Source organism: Chrysoperla carnea, chromosome 5 (assembly GCF_905475395.1).
Source record: "Chrysoperla carnea chromosome 5, inChrCarn1.1, whole genome shotgun sequence".
NCBI classification, from domain to species: Eukaryota; Metazoa; Arthropoda; class Insecta; order Neuroptera; family Chrysopidae; genus Chrysoperla; species Chrysoperla carnea.
In genome coordinates this window covers 22,642,654-22,659,290 of record NC_058341.1, presented here as the reverse complement: position 1 = coordinate 22,659,290, position 16,637 = coordinate 22,642,654, and the positions used below count along the sequence as shown (strand labels likewise).

At 28.9% G+C, this 16,637-nt stretch overlaps 1 protein-coding gene across 1 annotated transcript in view; it reads left to right on the top strand.

Moving 5' to 3' along the window:
- Nucleotides 1–626: 626 nt before the first annotated feature.
- Nucleotides 627–16,637, top strand: part of LOC123301061 — a 35,962-nt gene continuing 19,951 nt past the window's right edge. The window contains exon 1 of the mRNA XM_044883788.1: nucleotides 627–678. The gene's annotated coding sequence lies outside the window, so the exon portion shown is untranslated. The remainder of the gene's footprint in view (nucleotides 679–16,637) is intronic.

Here is a 16,637-nt window from a genome sequence, read left to right as displayed (position 1 = left end):
AATGGTTGCCGATGATGGTATTTCTTTCTACAGTGTTAACATCAAACAAGTAACTAAGAAACAGACGTAGTACGGTCATGGCCAGATTCAATCCGTTATTAAAGTGAATCCGTCTACTTAAAAATAAAATAAATCAACAAAAAAATAGTAAAGAACTGTTTAACAAACAAAATTTATTCATAAAATATGTGAACCACTAATCAAAAATTCACTGTTCCAAATAATTTTAACAGTTAAACATAAAATTTATAAATAAAATGATTGATTTTTAATAAATAAAACACAAGTGCGTTATCAAGTGAAAATTTGTTTTTCACCCATAAAAATAACAATGGAGTTTTTTGAAAAACAAGTGTTTTATTAAAAGGAGCCACAAAAAAATTGTGTTTGTGTCACAAATTGTATTTTTACGAGTGATTTGTTTTTTTGAGGTGTATGTGATTTATTTAAAACAACATTTAATAACAACATAAGCGCGCAAGGTGACTCTGTATAAATATATAGGAGAGTTGTTTCTATAGTGTTAGTGACCTCTGACTTTGCTGCAAAGCAGTATAAAGATGGCAGCGTGTCATCAAATTCATACAATATCTAGGACTTTAAATTATTGGAATCATTATGGATTGTTTATTTTTGTTGTATTTTTAGGAATTTTAAGTCAAACGTGTGTAGTGAATGGTAAGATTTTTGTTATAAATATTTTAGGTTCAGTATGAGTGGCGTGAGTGTTTATAACGACAACTATCGGGAAAAATCTTCTACGTTGGTTTTCGAAGTATTTAAGGTGGAAATAAGATTTATCTATACTCCAACCAAAGAGAGGCAGGAGCAATAATTGTCACCTATTCGATCTCAAATTTTTTACACACAATCTTTTTTGTTAAAGTTCTCCAGGAGATTTTTTTGATAAATTGTATCTTATAACCTAAAATGTTGCTCATTAACCCCCCTCCAACTTTTTGATAGTGTATAGTAGTAATACCTGTCGCTTGATCGTTCTTAAACTTTGCACACAAAAACTGTCTCAAAGAAATAACAATCAATGCCGAATTGGATTACATTCCAAATAAATTTAGGCTTTTTAATTCTAAGCAGTTTAACTTCAGTTAACTTCAATTGAAGGGGCTGGGTATACGATTCCTTATGTCATTCCCAAAATATGAAGTGACTGCTTATAGTTACATGCTTAAAAAGTTTTCATTCGAATGGAACAGTAGTAATTCCAATAGTTTCAAAAAAGCTTCCAATAGTTAATATCATCTTTTCAGTGAGCTGCCACGTCGATACTTACTTCTGCAGTTATTTTTATTTTGTTTTTACTAATATTTCACTTCTTTCAACGCATATCCAGCTAAACTGAATTATATTACTGTCTAAGGAACCACACAAAGTAACTTTTCTGAAAGCCATGAAGAAATTTCATACTGTTGAGTTTCGAGACTCCGACCGCAAATTGAATCGCCTAGCATTGAATAATACAGACAAATTTCCACTGATACTACTATAAACACTCGCCGAGGAAGATTTAAACGCCCTTTTTAACCGGGTTCACAATTCTCTGAGAAACGGACTTCCCCTTAGAAAATTACTATAGTAGGATCTATTTTATAGTGTATATATTAGGGTACAATTGCATACACACATTGCAGATAACATAGGGTCTAATTGCAGCCTATACAGTTTGTCGTAATCACTCTCTAATCTGGAATTTCTCTGAGCAAGATTCTAACAGAAGCAATTCTAAAGGATTCTAAAGCAATTCCTTTCGTACATTCAAATCTTTATAGTTGTACCAAGTCCGTTTTAGTTTTTGGTTGGGGTCTCGAAACTCAATGACTTCGTGAGAATCAATTGCATGTGATAAAGATTATTGAAAGTGTATTTGATAAGGCTTTAGGAATTTTAAACCGAAGAAAAGTCAATTAAATGATCTCGGCTCTAATTTAAAGATTTCTTTTTAACTTAGTGTTAGGGAAGGAAGTTATATAGAGAAGCTATGAAATTCCTATAGCTTTATTCTCTTCAATTGGAAAGATTCCTTTGACTAGGGATCAATCCTGTATGGTGAAATTGTACTCAAAGAAAGCATAGAGTTGTTTTGTAGAGTTAGTTACCAAAGATTTGGTGTACAAGTATACATACACTTTTTGTTGCGATTGTCTTCGTATTACATAACTTCTAAACTCAAGTAATATCCGCGTAAAATCCAAATATTTGATAATTATAAATCCTTTAAATCCGATCTCTAATGATTGTACCATTCAGGTGAAATTTACATATGTGTGTATTGCACTCGTAAAATATTAACAATAAAATACTGATTTGTATATATGACAAAAAAAAACTTTCTCTTATATGTGTTTTTTTGTAGTCTGATTCATCAAATACGGATATTGTGTACCCACGAAATATTATTATTTATATATATATATATAATATGAGATTTTGTGAGTATTTTTATAATTAATTATTGTCATTTCTTTTGACATACGTAATCGAACTTCTTTATAACATAATGTCGCAATATTAATTAACACAAGTGAAATTTGTATTTAATTTAAATGGCGTTCGATTTGTAAAATAGAAAATTTATATGGAACTAGAGTGCTACCCACCCGCTTCGCTGAGTTTAAAAGTAGAGATTGATAAAGATTGCTCTCGCTTATCCCTTTTCTATATAACACTCGCAATAATGGTAAGGATTGTTTTACACAGGTAAAATATATGTATGATTTTCTATTTTTTTAAATGTATTATAGTCGAAATTATTCATTGATTATATCAGAAAAGATGGCCGTAAAACATTTTATATTGACTACTTTTACAGAAATTTATGGTAATGTCAAATTAAATTAATTTTTTTTATTAATTTATCTTTATAAACTATATCTCATGTGTTATTCTGAAGTATTAAGTATTGATTAAAAACTATTCGTAAGTTTTAGCGTGAAAGCGTAACAAACAAACAAAGAAATAAACATGCTCACTTTCGCATTTATAATATATGGAGATTATATACGTTGTTGATTTATTAGTCCTTTACCCTTAAACATCGAGAAGCTAAGGATCACCGTGACTGGGCTTTGAACTAGAGGGTCGAGGTTTCGGGCTGCAGAACTTCACTCCTTTCACTCGTAAATTTAGACTCAAGCAAGAGAATGTTAGATAGCAAAAGTAGTTACATGATTACAAACAGATAACCCCAGATACGTAAAGCGTCACATAGAAATGCGTAAAACGAAAATTGCTATGTTCAAAAGCAAAGACAAAAATATAGAGTGTATAAAGATTTGTAGTTTTTGAAAACTGGAACTAATTTTATAGAAACCTAGCTGCCATAAAATGGCAAAAATAGTATAATCGAATATAGGTATAATTATGGTGGAAGCGCAGGAAATAGTAATTTTTGTTACAAATAGATATGACTGATGTTATTACATGCGCTCCCACCATTTGTAAGACTATCAAACAATATACATTGTATCTCAGTTATACGTTGTTAAGCAAAAGATTTTGATACATTGAAAAGCATTTTGACACAAATTGATCAAACAAAAATTTTTGTTTTAAAGGCGTTTTGTTTATCAATATTTCCAATGCACAACCCAAACATTTTGTGTCTTAGTACACAATTTTATTTATACAAAATATTCATACAAAAATATAATAAAACTAATGTTTGCTTACAAATTGATTAAACTTGGTTATTACAAACCATGTTTGGACACAAAGTTTTGTTCGATACTATCACACATTTACTAAACATTTTTTCTAGTAAATTATCTAAGAATTAATCAATGAAAGCTCTAGAATTTGAATCAAAATTCTTCAAAATCATCTTAATTCCTAGACATAAATTTTGATGTTTATAGTTAAACGATAGAAAAATTAATTGTATCGCTTGGAATTTCTTGGTTCGTATTTTATTCGACACACCTATACATGAAACTGAATTTTAAATATGAGGTGTGCCACATTCATTTGTTTCATTTGTTATTGTAGGTGATGTCAATTCTGTCTGGATTTTGAATTTAAACTCTTATTTCAACATACCTTTTCATATTTCAAAATACTCTAGCGTCGATTCTCTGAATACTGATTTGACTTGTATAAAGTCGTAAATCGGATCATTTTAACCTTCCAGGATCGTTTTCTATAGTCTAAAACAGGCATGAGCAAACGGGACTTACTTACTTTTTTTCTACCATCTCATTACTATTAGAGAAACTGAAATAGGTAGAAGAGTCTTATACCCGCCTCGCTTCTCCTCTATGAGCAATGCGGACTTGGATAAAGTTTACATAATAAAGTTTTTGATACACAATAAAGCTATAAAAATTGTGACTTCGCTTTAATTAACTCGCCCATTCCTGGTTTTAAAACAAATATTTCTTAGTAAATGGGGTTTATTGCTGAGTTACGAAAACTTGCAAGTTTATTTGAACGTATTCCTGACCAATATTATAACGATTAATTCGTAGAATTTCATTTGAGACCTAAAATATCATTTGAAAGTGGCGGTTAAATTTCGTGAAACATAACAGTCTATATAAAGTGACAAAAAAAATTAAAATTAAATCTGATATTTAATAGCTTTAAAAATATTTATATGAAGGAATGTAAGCAATTAAACATTTGTATCACTGCGTTTTACCACAATATCATACCAAATAATTGTGGAGATAAAATTATATATTATTATCATTATTACATGAATAAAATATGTATTAAATTGTTTGTAGGTAATACCAAAAATGAGCCAGATTTAACCAAACAATTTTTATTTTTAACAGTTTCCGTAAATGGTATTTAGTGCGACTGACACTCTATTAATTTGAGAGATTATTTCATTTCTCTAAATATTGGTAGAAAATACAAGGTTGTTCACATAGTTTTAATTTTCATCCGTGTTTTTTCTAGAGAATTTGATAAATTCAAACACTTTATTTCTGGGAATCTTAAAATTGGGAAGTGGGAAGCTTAAAACAGCTAAGTCATTTTTCTGATTGATTATTCAGAATCCGTATTGTAAAGAATGAAATTTCTCGCCGTCACGTTCCAGACATACCGACGAAACTTTCAACAAATATTACCACAAAGTACAGGTTTTTTTACTATTTTGAAAAACATGAAAAATTGAAACGACGCGACATTTAATTGCTGCATATAACGTAAATAAATTAAATCCGATGAATTAAAATTATATAAAAATTAAATTATATGTTACAACTAATTTTTTTATTATTTTATGATTACGGATGATTGTTTAATAATACCTACCAAAAAAAACTAGTATGTATTCCACAATAACCTCCATGTTTACAGTTGAAAAATTTAGAAAATATGCGTGTGGTAATATTTTTCCATTGACAAAATAATGGATTCTTGAACACAATATAATAAAAACAAAGTGGTTCAAAAATAAATAAGCATCTTATAAATGAAAAGACTGTGCATAAAATAAATGTTAATGATGATCGCTTATGCTCTTGTTTATGATGAGCCTTAACTAAAAGCTAGTAAAAGCTATTAAAAATCTAGTAATCAATGGTATCTTGAAGACTTAGACATGTAACTTCCAAAGCCTCCATTTGCGGACAATTCAATTAAATTTATTAATTTTTTCGACAATACAAACATTGTGCCGAACATGTTATAAAATGGGATAGGAAAAATGAAATAAAGATAAAGGGGAAATATGTAGCTAAAATGAAAAATGATCCCTGGAAAATTAAAACCCTTAATAAGAAACCCGGCACCTGATATTAATGATCAACTGAAGTATATAAAATTGTAAATCGTAAACAACATAAGTCAAACTAATAATAGAGTGAATAAGGCGATAGTGGAAAAGTTGGAAAACAGCTTCGATTTTAATGAAACTTTTTGTAACGTTCCCAAGGAACATTCAGGCAACTTAACCTAGTCATAGGTCGCTGAATACGAATCAGATGGCAGATTACACGAATTCTGTCACGTGTTGCGAAAATCGTGCCATTTTTGACCGGAAGATAATATTAGTTGAAGGTATTTTGGCATGATTTTCGGAAGACGTGACAGAATCCGTGCAATCTGACATCGAATTCGTTATCAGCGACCAAAAATACCTCCTAGAGCACAGTTTGGAGGATAAATACATTAGTTTGCTGTTTTTGTCCCACAAAAGGTGAAATTGTTGGCCAAAATTGGCACGATTTTCAGAAAACGTGATAGAATTCGTGAATTCTGACATCGGATTTGTATTCAGCGACCAAAAACCCCTACTACATGACAATTTTAACCCAAAATAAGTATTTCAATAAAATTTTGGGTTACATATGCCCCCACTTCGTCCCTATGTACCGACTATGTACTATTTATTATCAATTCAACTGAGAAGTCAAATATATAAGGAATAAAATTCTTAAAAGTAGGGTACATATAAAATAAATATGCATAATTCTACCCATAAGAAAATCAATAAAGCGTAAAGTAAGTGTTTACTGACTAATATATTGGTATGCCTTAATGATAAGAGGCCAGCTTATGATCAAAATTTGACACGTTTGTTTCTTGGTATAAAACATTCTCCTCACTCAATTTCCTTCCAATCTAAATGAAGTAGTCACACATAATCCATACTAATATTATAAATGCGAAAGTAACTCTGTCTGTCTGTTACTCTTTCACGCCTAAACGGCTGAACGGATTTTGATGAAATTTGGTATGGTGATAGATGATAACCTAGAAATGGTCATAGGCTATAAATAATCACGCCATCGTTCTCAGGGGGTAGGCAGTAGGCAGATAACTAAATTGAGTTAGTGATTTTTAGGCGTTTTTGTTGGGACTTTTGCTCTTTCACGTCTAAACGGCTGAACAGATTTTGATGAAATTTAGTAAGGTAATAGATGGTTACCTAAAAACGGATATAAGATCACGTCATCGTACTTAGGGGATAGGAAGTAGGCAGAAAATTGAATTGAGTTAGTGATTTTTTTATGGTTTTTGCTGGGAGTTTTGCTCTATCATGCCTAAACGGCTGAACGGATTTTGATGAAATTTAGTTAGGTGATAGATAGTAACCTAGAAAAGGATATGGAATATGGGGGGAGGGGTGAAAGTGGGAATGTTGCCCAGCAAAGCGGGTAGTTCACAGCTAGTAGCTCATAAACATTAACCACGTTTCAAATAGCATCCATGATTGCATACTATAATTATTTCCACACCACTTTGTATTTCTTAATGTTATGTGATAAAATAAGTTTGATATGTAAAAAATACCTGTGAATTTGAATATATACATAGATAGGTGTAGTGAAGTGTATACATATAGATGAGTTAGTTGTAAATAAATATACATACGTAATATGTTTATTGAATATAGTTGAAAGGTATGTAAAACCCCGTTAGAATACCCTGATAACTCTTGTGACATCCTATCTAATCCAATCCTATGTGTTTGTTATTATAATCATTCTAAATGCATATAAAATTACTTATAAATACTTACTTTTAAGTATTATTATTAGTTTTAGTTTACTTGTTTAATGTTTATGATTACTACCTTTACCTTTCAGCCTTTCATCACTATTCTTATATTAGTTAAATTAAATATTTACAAACCAATGATTGAAATTCGACATAATATCATTAATTATATTTTTCAAGTTTCTAGTTAAGTTACTACAATAACAAGAAACAATAATTAGAATAACAAAGACAAAATTAGATATATTAGAGTATTTCTAATTAATTAACAATAATTAATTAATGTATGTATACTTTCTAATAAAAAAAAAAAAATTATTTTATTGAAACAATAGATAAAGTATGTTATACATAGGGGCTAACTAAACGTTTACATCACAAAAGAAAATGTCATCCATAAAATAAATAAAAATATATGTATTAGTGAATTTACTGACTTCAAGGCTAAATTAAATTTCACTTTAATTATGTATGTTTCGTAATTATTATTTATATCAATGGAAACTAATGTTAATTGTATACTAAAATTGTTAATATTAAATTGCGTTTTGTTTGAAAGTGCATCTATAAAATGCACTGGATTGAACTAGAATTTAAGTACAGATAGTAAGCAGCAAATGTAGTACTCATTTAAATTTCGGCACTATTTTCCAATACATGCTGTGTCACAAAAAATGCATACATATATACAAGCTATTATTTTGCCCCAATTTTCTAGATCAGTTTTTTGTATTTTTTAAATACGTATTTCGACTACCATGTAGTCATCATCAGTAAGAATTAGCTAGTGATTGCTCTTATTATGAATGTTACTCTTTGCTAATTTGGTGGCGGACTGCACAATGATACTTTCGTGTACCTACAATTTGTGAACAGTATAAATTGTAGGTACACAAAAGTATCATACTGAAATAATACTGAATTTCTGCCTCTTGAAACATGATCTTCAAGCTCTGAGAAGCAAAATAATTAATGGACTCTAAATTAAAAATGGTACTGGACCTCAACGAACTTAATAACAAATACAACATTAATTTTTTTGATTCTTTAACTATAGTAAAAAACCCTAAAGCTAAAATATTTATTTATAATTTTACATATTCATAAAATTTTCTTAACCACAGTACCATAGACTTTAGTAATAATAATGGAATGTAATAATATACGTTTAAATTAAAAAAATAAAAAAATTGGATGAAATATTCACATGACTTCTATATACATATCTGATGAAAAACAATTTGAATAAAGTAGTAGACACTTTCTACTAGGTCTTAGCCACTTTAGAAAACTCAGCAAATGACTCCACAATTCATATACGTAGATACGCAAGTACTGACGTCACCCCAAAACTAGTGAAAATGGATTTAAGAGTGGTCAAATTGGACATTTCCACTTCAGTGTATGGATTATGATGGAGGCACTTACGCGATGTCACTATCAAGAATACTTACAAAAGCAAATCATGTGGACTTTGTATCTCGGGAACCATACCATTCTAGTCGATTTTAAGACTAGACTATCGTAAAATTAATGTTGAAATTGAAACAAAAATTTTTAAATGAATAATGAATGGAAATCATTATAAAATAATTTTGGCGTAAAAATATAAAAATGTTCGGCTTTTACAAGTAATATGCCTGTATTTCAAGTTATGTATGAGGCTGTGAGTATATAGAAGTACAATTATAGTAAAAAATACATCTAAAAATGTAAAGGTAATATGTATATTATAATAATTCTTAACTATAATCAGACAATTTTAATCATGTACTATAATCAAACCTAACCCTAATTGTCTATATACGTTTTAATGCCTAAAGATTTACTTGGAGTAGATACTTTATTTAAAAGATATTATAGAATTTATTTAAAAGTAATATTTATGTCTTAATAATAATATAGTTTAAACATTGTTTTTGTTTTTCATTATTGGTTGCGCGTTTATAAATAAACAATTTTAAACAGACATTTTTCTTGTTGAAATCGTATATAGTTTTCCCTATTTGAAAAAAAAAAGTGCATGTAATAAATCAACCTCAGTGAAAATCCGGGGTCCTACAAAACTAAGACTAGACGCACAAAGCAAGAGCAATATCAAATTTGCAAGAACAAGATCTTCAAGTCTTGACTTTGACCTTTAAGAAGACCTTCAAGTGTTGACATTGCCACAAATTGTAGTCAATGTGGGTTTAAAACTGAAAACCTAGCTTTAGTTCTTTTTTAACCCTCCTTTAAAGGGGTGTTATAAGTTTGACAGCTATGTGTGTGTGTGTCTGTGTGTTTGTCTGTCTATGGCATCGTAGTGCCTGAACGGATGAACCGATTTTAATTTTTTTGGTTTCATTTGAAAGGTAATTTAACGGAGCGTGTTCTTAGCTTTGTTTGAAGTGCTAGTTTAGGTTTTCGTACCAAAAAAAAACTAAAAATTTGCGATGATCTTCAAAATCGATTCAGTTTGGAAAAGGCATGACTTATAAGTAATTACTATGGAAATGAATGGTCAAATAAACCCGATTCAATTCATTTCGAAAAGTGAAATGGTAAAATAATTAGGTAATTTAAAACAATAATTCAAAAGAACAAAGTCAATTCAAATATTTCAATTTCAATTAAAATATTTCCAAAAATTTGTCCCCAAAAATGACACCTCTCTAAGTATCCTCTTCATCTCATCTGATGTCCTTGACCATCACTTTGATATTGATTTAAGAAGGAGTGTTATAAGTTTAAAGTGTTTATCTGTGCGTCTGTGTGTTTCTCGGTGGCATCGTAACTCCTTAACGATCAAACCGACTCGATTGTGAACATTTTATATCAAAGTTTCCAAAAATCGGTTTACAATGAATAAATCGCATTTGTCGGGGGTTTTTTTAAATTTTGTAAATTTCACTTGTTGACACAATTTTAACAAATATCTAGTTTACCTAAACATACCAACGTGAAGGAATTTATTTTTGGTCATATCATAACAACGATCAAGACTGTACAAAGATCACAATTTTGATGTATAATTGTTTCTGTCTAATTATTTTATACAATGGCTACTAAAAAATTCGACATTTTTTTCGAAAAAGAAAGTTTAGTTATCGTACCCCAGTAAAAATCTCCTAGTAGGACAATGTTTAATATCATTTTTTAAAATGCCCACATAATATAAAAATAAAAAAATAAAGTTAAATGAATGTAAAATTATGTATATAAACTTAACACGTAAATAGAATTTAGTTCAACAAATTTTTTAATGTATAATATTTACTACGCATATCGCATAAAAAAATAATAATTGTGGTTACTCATTTAAACCTGAGATTGTAATTGGCTTACTATAACAAAATATCATACGCAAACAAACATTTAATCCGTGTTAAATTTCTTGAAATACTTTGTTTTGTCTGATGACAACCTCTCCCTTAAGTAGCGAAGACTCTACGAAGAGTTTTTCAACCCTCATGCCTTCACGGGTATACATTGATGTTTAGGAAAGAATATTTGAAGCAAAAGTTGTTGTTTTTTTTATAATTAAACTTTTATTCTATCTCTAACGGTTTACAAGATGGGCCCCACAGATTCAGGATCCAATTCAATTTTTATGTCCTAATCACGTTATAAAAATTTCAGCTTGATATCTCTTTTTGTTATTGAGTTATCGTATTGTCAGTCTATGTACACATATGCCAAAATTTTGTTCATAGAATCAATATTTTTAAGCGTTACAAACTTGAGACTAAACTTAGTATACAACACACAATATTTCTGCTCGAAAATTCTGCACAAATATTAATGGGTTATGAAAAAATTGATTTCCAAATGACTAGATCTTGAACTTGTCTTTTTTCATTGAAATTAGGTAGACTAAAGTACCTGTATCGCTTTCCTTGGAAAATAACGTGGAATTCGGTCATGGAGTTTGCTACGCTCCTTTAGAGAATGAAATAAAAGAGCTATACATTAAACTTTTGTCTAAAACCATGAGCACATATTCATATTAACTTTCGCCCCTCATTTTAGCCCCCTGAAGAATTGAATTTTTGAAAATACTAATACAGTAATCTTTTCTTTTGAATCATGATCATTTTTTTTCATTTCTAACTTCGAAATTGACTAAGTTTTCACCCTTTTCTCTGGATCCAATCGAGATTAAACTTTGCATACTCATGGCAACGACAAATTTTAATAATTATAATACAAAAAATTTCGGAGTATAATTAAAACTTAGTTTTTATGGGTAAGTTATTTAAAGTATGATTAACAATTGAACCTTTTAGTTTCAAACAATTTGCAAATAAGAACAAAATTAAATAATCTTTAATGTAAAACAATAACGTAAGTACAAAATTGTCTTTAAAATGGATGTGAAAGAATTTGTGGACATTTTGTTTCACATACCATAAGTAAAAAATTAACAATATAAAATATGTAATTACAGTGGATAGAACTTTTTGTAGTACAAAATGTAATTATTACATTACGTAGGTATATCGTATTCGTATATAGTAAAGAAATTTAATTTATAAAATTGGTAACCTTTTAACCTTCAAACAACGGTTTTGTAGTAGGTATTCTGTACAATGAATAATATAATGTCATAATAAATTAGGTAACTAATAATTTTTATCATTTCAAATTGACCTATCATAAAATTATTTGTTAGTTATTGTTTGTTCTTGATTTTCAGTCTTATACACTCAGCTCCTTTAGTTCAAATGAACTGAAATTGGGGATGTAGGGTTGTTTACTAGGCAGATCGAAGAATGTTAAAAAATTGGCGGTCTAAAAAAGAAAAGTTTTTTATACGACTTCTTAAGCTGGTAACAAAATATTTATAGGAATTTTTTGCAGCTTTTTCAGAAAGTTTTCATGTATCCTGAAATTATTAAGCCTTTGTTTTGGGCGCAATTAATTGTTTACAAAACTGTACTTTGCATATAGGTACTTTTCAATTAGAAATTGAACATAAATGTAGAGAACCTTTTATCTCTTATTATCATTATTTGAATAACTATTAATATAATTAATGGTTATAATTTAATTGTTGCGTGAGAGGATATTAACAATAATGAGTTTTTAATACGTTTTGTTAATTAACAGGTACAAACTATTATTATTACGGTAATAATATTATTTGTAAGTTCTAATATGTTAATAACATATCAATAACATAATATTTATTTATAATGCAAAATTTTTATAACAGTTAAGGACGTACGTACATTCATGAAACTTGTTAATACTGTTAGCTACTTAATTTCATTAAAGTTAATTATTATTTAAATTTTTAACACAAAAGAATTTCAATTTTCTATTAAGAATTTTTTTTTAAATATGAAGTTTGACTAAGTCTAATTCAATTTTGAAAATTTTAGGGAGGAGGGGGGTTTTTGAATGAGCGTCTTTAGGATGTGTAAAATAACAATTCCGTCAAAACAACTAACCTGCGAAAAAATTTAAACTAACGTTATTATAATGGTAAAATAGTATATAATTATTAATCATCGTGGAAATAAACTTAAACGAACCTTACTCAACTTAAAAAATGAATTTCTATGAATCAGAATTCAATAAATTTGACACTAGAGCTGCAGTTAAAACTTCATTTCATTATTATTATATACTATAAATTTCACTTTATCAATATTCTCCTTAGTTTTTGTATGTTAATATGGTGGAAGCGCAAGTAAGTACATTAAACATATCTATTTGTATCAAAATTACAAGAATTTAACTCTTCCACCAGAATTATATACTTTGTATATTATCAATTTATATTCTATGTCTAAATAAAAACTAAAAGTTTTATGTATAATAAAACTTATAAGCAACGTAAACATTAACAATTAGAAACAGAATTAGGCTACACATATATATAGATTTTTTTCTACAAGTTTCTGCTCTTATAAATAATAAAACACTTCGTTCGAATGATTAACCATAATGAAAAGGTATCCACGTATACAAATGTATGCAAAATATTCTTTGTGTATGATGTACACTTAAATACAGTGTATAACTTTCAATATTACTGCGATAATATTGGCAAAAATATAACAGAAACACGTTGTGGGCAAAGTCTAGTGGTCTAGAAAGTTATAAAAAATTAAAAAAAATAAAAACTCGCCCGATTCGAAACGACTAGACCGAATGCTATTAATTTTTTTTAGCCTATCAAGTTTTCAGCCGTTCTGAAAAGACTGTTAGGTAGTATGTATGTTCCTAAATCTAATTAAAACTAGCAAAATTCTTCCATCGAAAAAATTTCTGCAAAAAGAAAATGTATACAGAGGTAATTATTATGGCTAAAAGCTCGTAATTTGCAACATTATATTTTTTCGAAATTAGTTAGCTTTAAAAGTATGTCATTTCTAGCTGTGTCTCGCGGTGTTATCCGCGACTAAAAGAGGTGTTTACCCGAGATTAAAAGAGATTTTGAGTGTTTTTATCGTTACTGTGAAAATTAATCAAGCCTTCTTGAGAAAAATGGGCCAAAAATCTATTTCACAAACTTTTACAAAACCGTTTAAAAAATACGGTTTCTGTATACTATCCCATAAGAATCGTGCATTGTTCCGGGATAAAAATTAGCCATATGTCATTTTCTGACGAATAAACTATCACTACCTATACAAAAAATCATGCCGATCCTTTGCTCTATGAAAAATTAAAACAAATCTATCCCACGGAAACCATACTTATTATCGGGATATGTGATATTCCAAACTATAATATATCTCAATGCTAAATTTCATCAAAATCCGTTCGGTAGTTTTTGCGTGAAAGGGTAACAAACATCCATTCACCCATCCATCCACCCAGACTTTCACGATAATCATATATTTATATCAGATTACATTTAATCGAAAGAAAACACGCTTGCTGAAAAAAATGCTTTAGCTCAAAATTGCCAATGGCAATTAGGACATTTGCCTGTGTGTAAGCCCTAGTTTTATTAGTTTTCATGAAAAGCTGGGAGAACACCGTTCGGTTTTTCTAATTGACGAATTCTCTACATTTATCACTGATCATATTCGCCATAATATTGTGCTTAATTGACCAATGTGAAGTTATAATTAAAACAATTCTGGATAGTCACAAGAGCCTCGAATTGATGTAATCGAATAATTTTAAATACAATTAATATAATATAATTATGGTGGAGTCGCTGAGGCCATTCAATTATTATTTACAAATAGTAATTTGGTAGATTATAGTTACCTTAAAATAGATATATGTTTTGCCTATTTCTGATAGAAAAGAATAATAGAGTTACTGTGTCTGTAATAAAAATTAATTTCAGTTGGAAATTTTTTTAATGTGCATGAGTTAACACATTCTTGTTCATGTTTGAATGAGTAAGACACACACATATGATCATCATACTATAATAATAATATAATACATACGAAATAATTAGCGCACTAAAATTACTCCAATTAATATAAAATTATATATCTTTATTTTATTTTTATTATTTATTATGGTTTTTTTATTTTATTATTATTTATGTTTGTTCAAAAGTTTTTATTTATTTATTATTTTGATCTATTCATTTTATAGTATATTTAAAAAAAATAAAGAAATTTACGGATTTAGATTTTGGAATTCAATCAAAAAAAATACACAGTAAGAAATTCATGGCCGTTTATTACAGTGCTGGTATGGTATAAGAATAGATACTCGAAAAGTATAAGTAAGAAATTTTTTGACGATATAACTATGTAATTGTAGGCGTGAACGCAATAGCTACTGTATGTTTTCGGTGATTTTGATTTGGTTATTCAAGAAATGTACAACAACACTACAACAAAATTACGAAGCATTCTGGGACGAATTGCCCATCAAAAGAGGCTTAAGACAGAGAGATGTGTGCTCAAGCTTGTATTTGACGCCTTAAATTGGGAAAACCCCGGTATAAAAATCGACGGTATTTATTTGTCAAAGCTTAGATTTGCAGATGACATGGTCTTGCTTGCATCTAACCTAATCCAACTCCAAAGCATGGTAAACTAAATAAATGAACAAATCAAACAAGTAGAATTACAAATAAATATTGAAGATTATGTCAAATGTAAGACTGGGTACAAATGTAACAATTGATGGTACAAATATCGAAAATGTCACAAGCTTTAAATAGTTAGGACAGACCCTATCTTTTGATAATACGGCCGAAGCGTATATTAAGGCAAGAACAGGTAACTCGTGAAAAGGATTTTGGGCTTTAAGAATAATTTCTTACCACTAAGCCTAAAAATTAAAGTTTTGGAAACGTGTGTCTTGCCTATTTTAACTTACGGCTCACAAACAAGTACCTATACAAATAATGATGACAAAAAATTTTTACATTTAACATTTTGTTCTATCTCTAACAGTTTACAAGATGGGTCCTACGGACCCAAGACTCAATTGACCTATGTTGCTCATTTACGAACTCGACTTCACGTTGTATTAATTTCAGCTTGATACCTTTTTTCGTTTTTGAGTAGTCGTGTTGTCAGACGAACGATCAGATAGATAGACGGACGGACAACCGATAATTTACTTTAGTCTCAATATTTTTAAGCGTTGCAAACTTAGTATACCTTGATATATTTCATATATACATGGTATAAAAACCATGAACTCATAAAATCAAGTTAAATGTCGCTTGTAATTGAATAGTTTCTATTAACAAATCATACTAGTTTTTAACTCTTTTTGTTAATGAATAACTGCATGTAAACATTTTACACAAGTGATGTAAATAAATGTAAATATATTTAATACGTATACCTATAAAACCAATAAATGTATTACTATACCTATAAAATTATAACCATATGGTATTATTAATATTGATATCAATTACTATTAATTTAGAAGAAGTTTATAATAAATTAAACATATATACAGACAACAAAGTATCATCTCACATTAAACTTTCCCTAAATTAAATACATCAACGTATTGACTATAGTGATAAATAAATAAAACTATATATCCACAGAACATATGGTTAAAAAGAAGCTAGAATTAAGAGCATAATTTATATTGATTATCGTAAATATTTAAGACTTGATTGAAACGAAACATATTTGATAAGAAAATCTTATCAAATGGTAGAAATTATTGGTATCTTATTTTTAACTTTGATGATGAATTTTGTTATAACTTCATGAATGTAGACGAAAAAT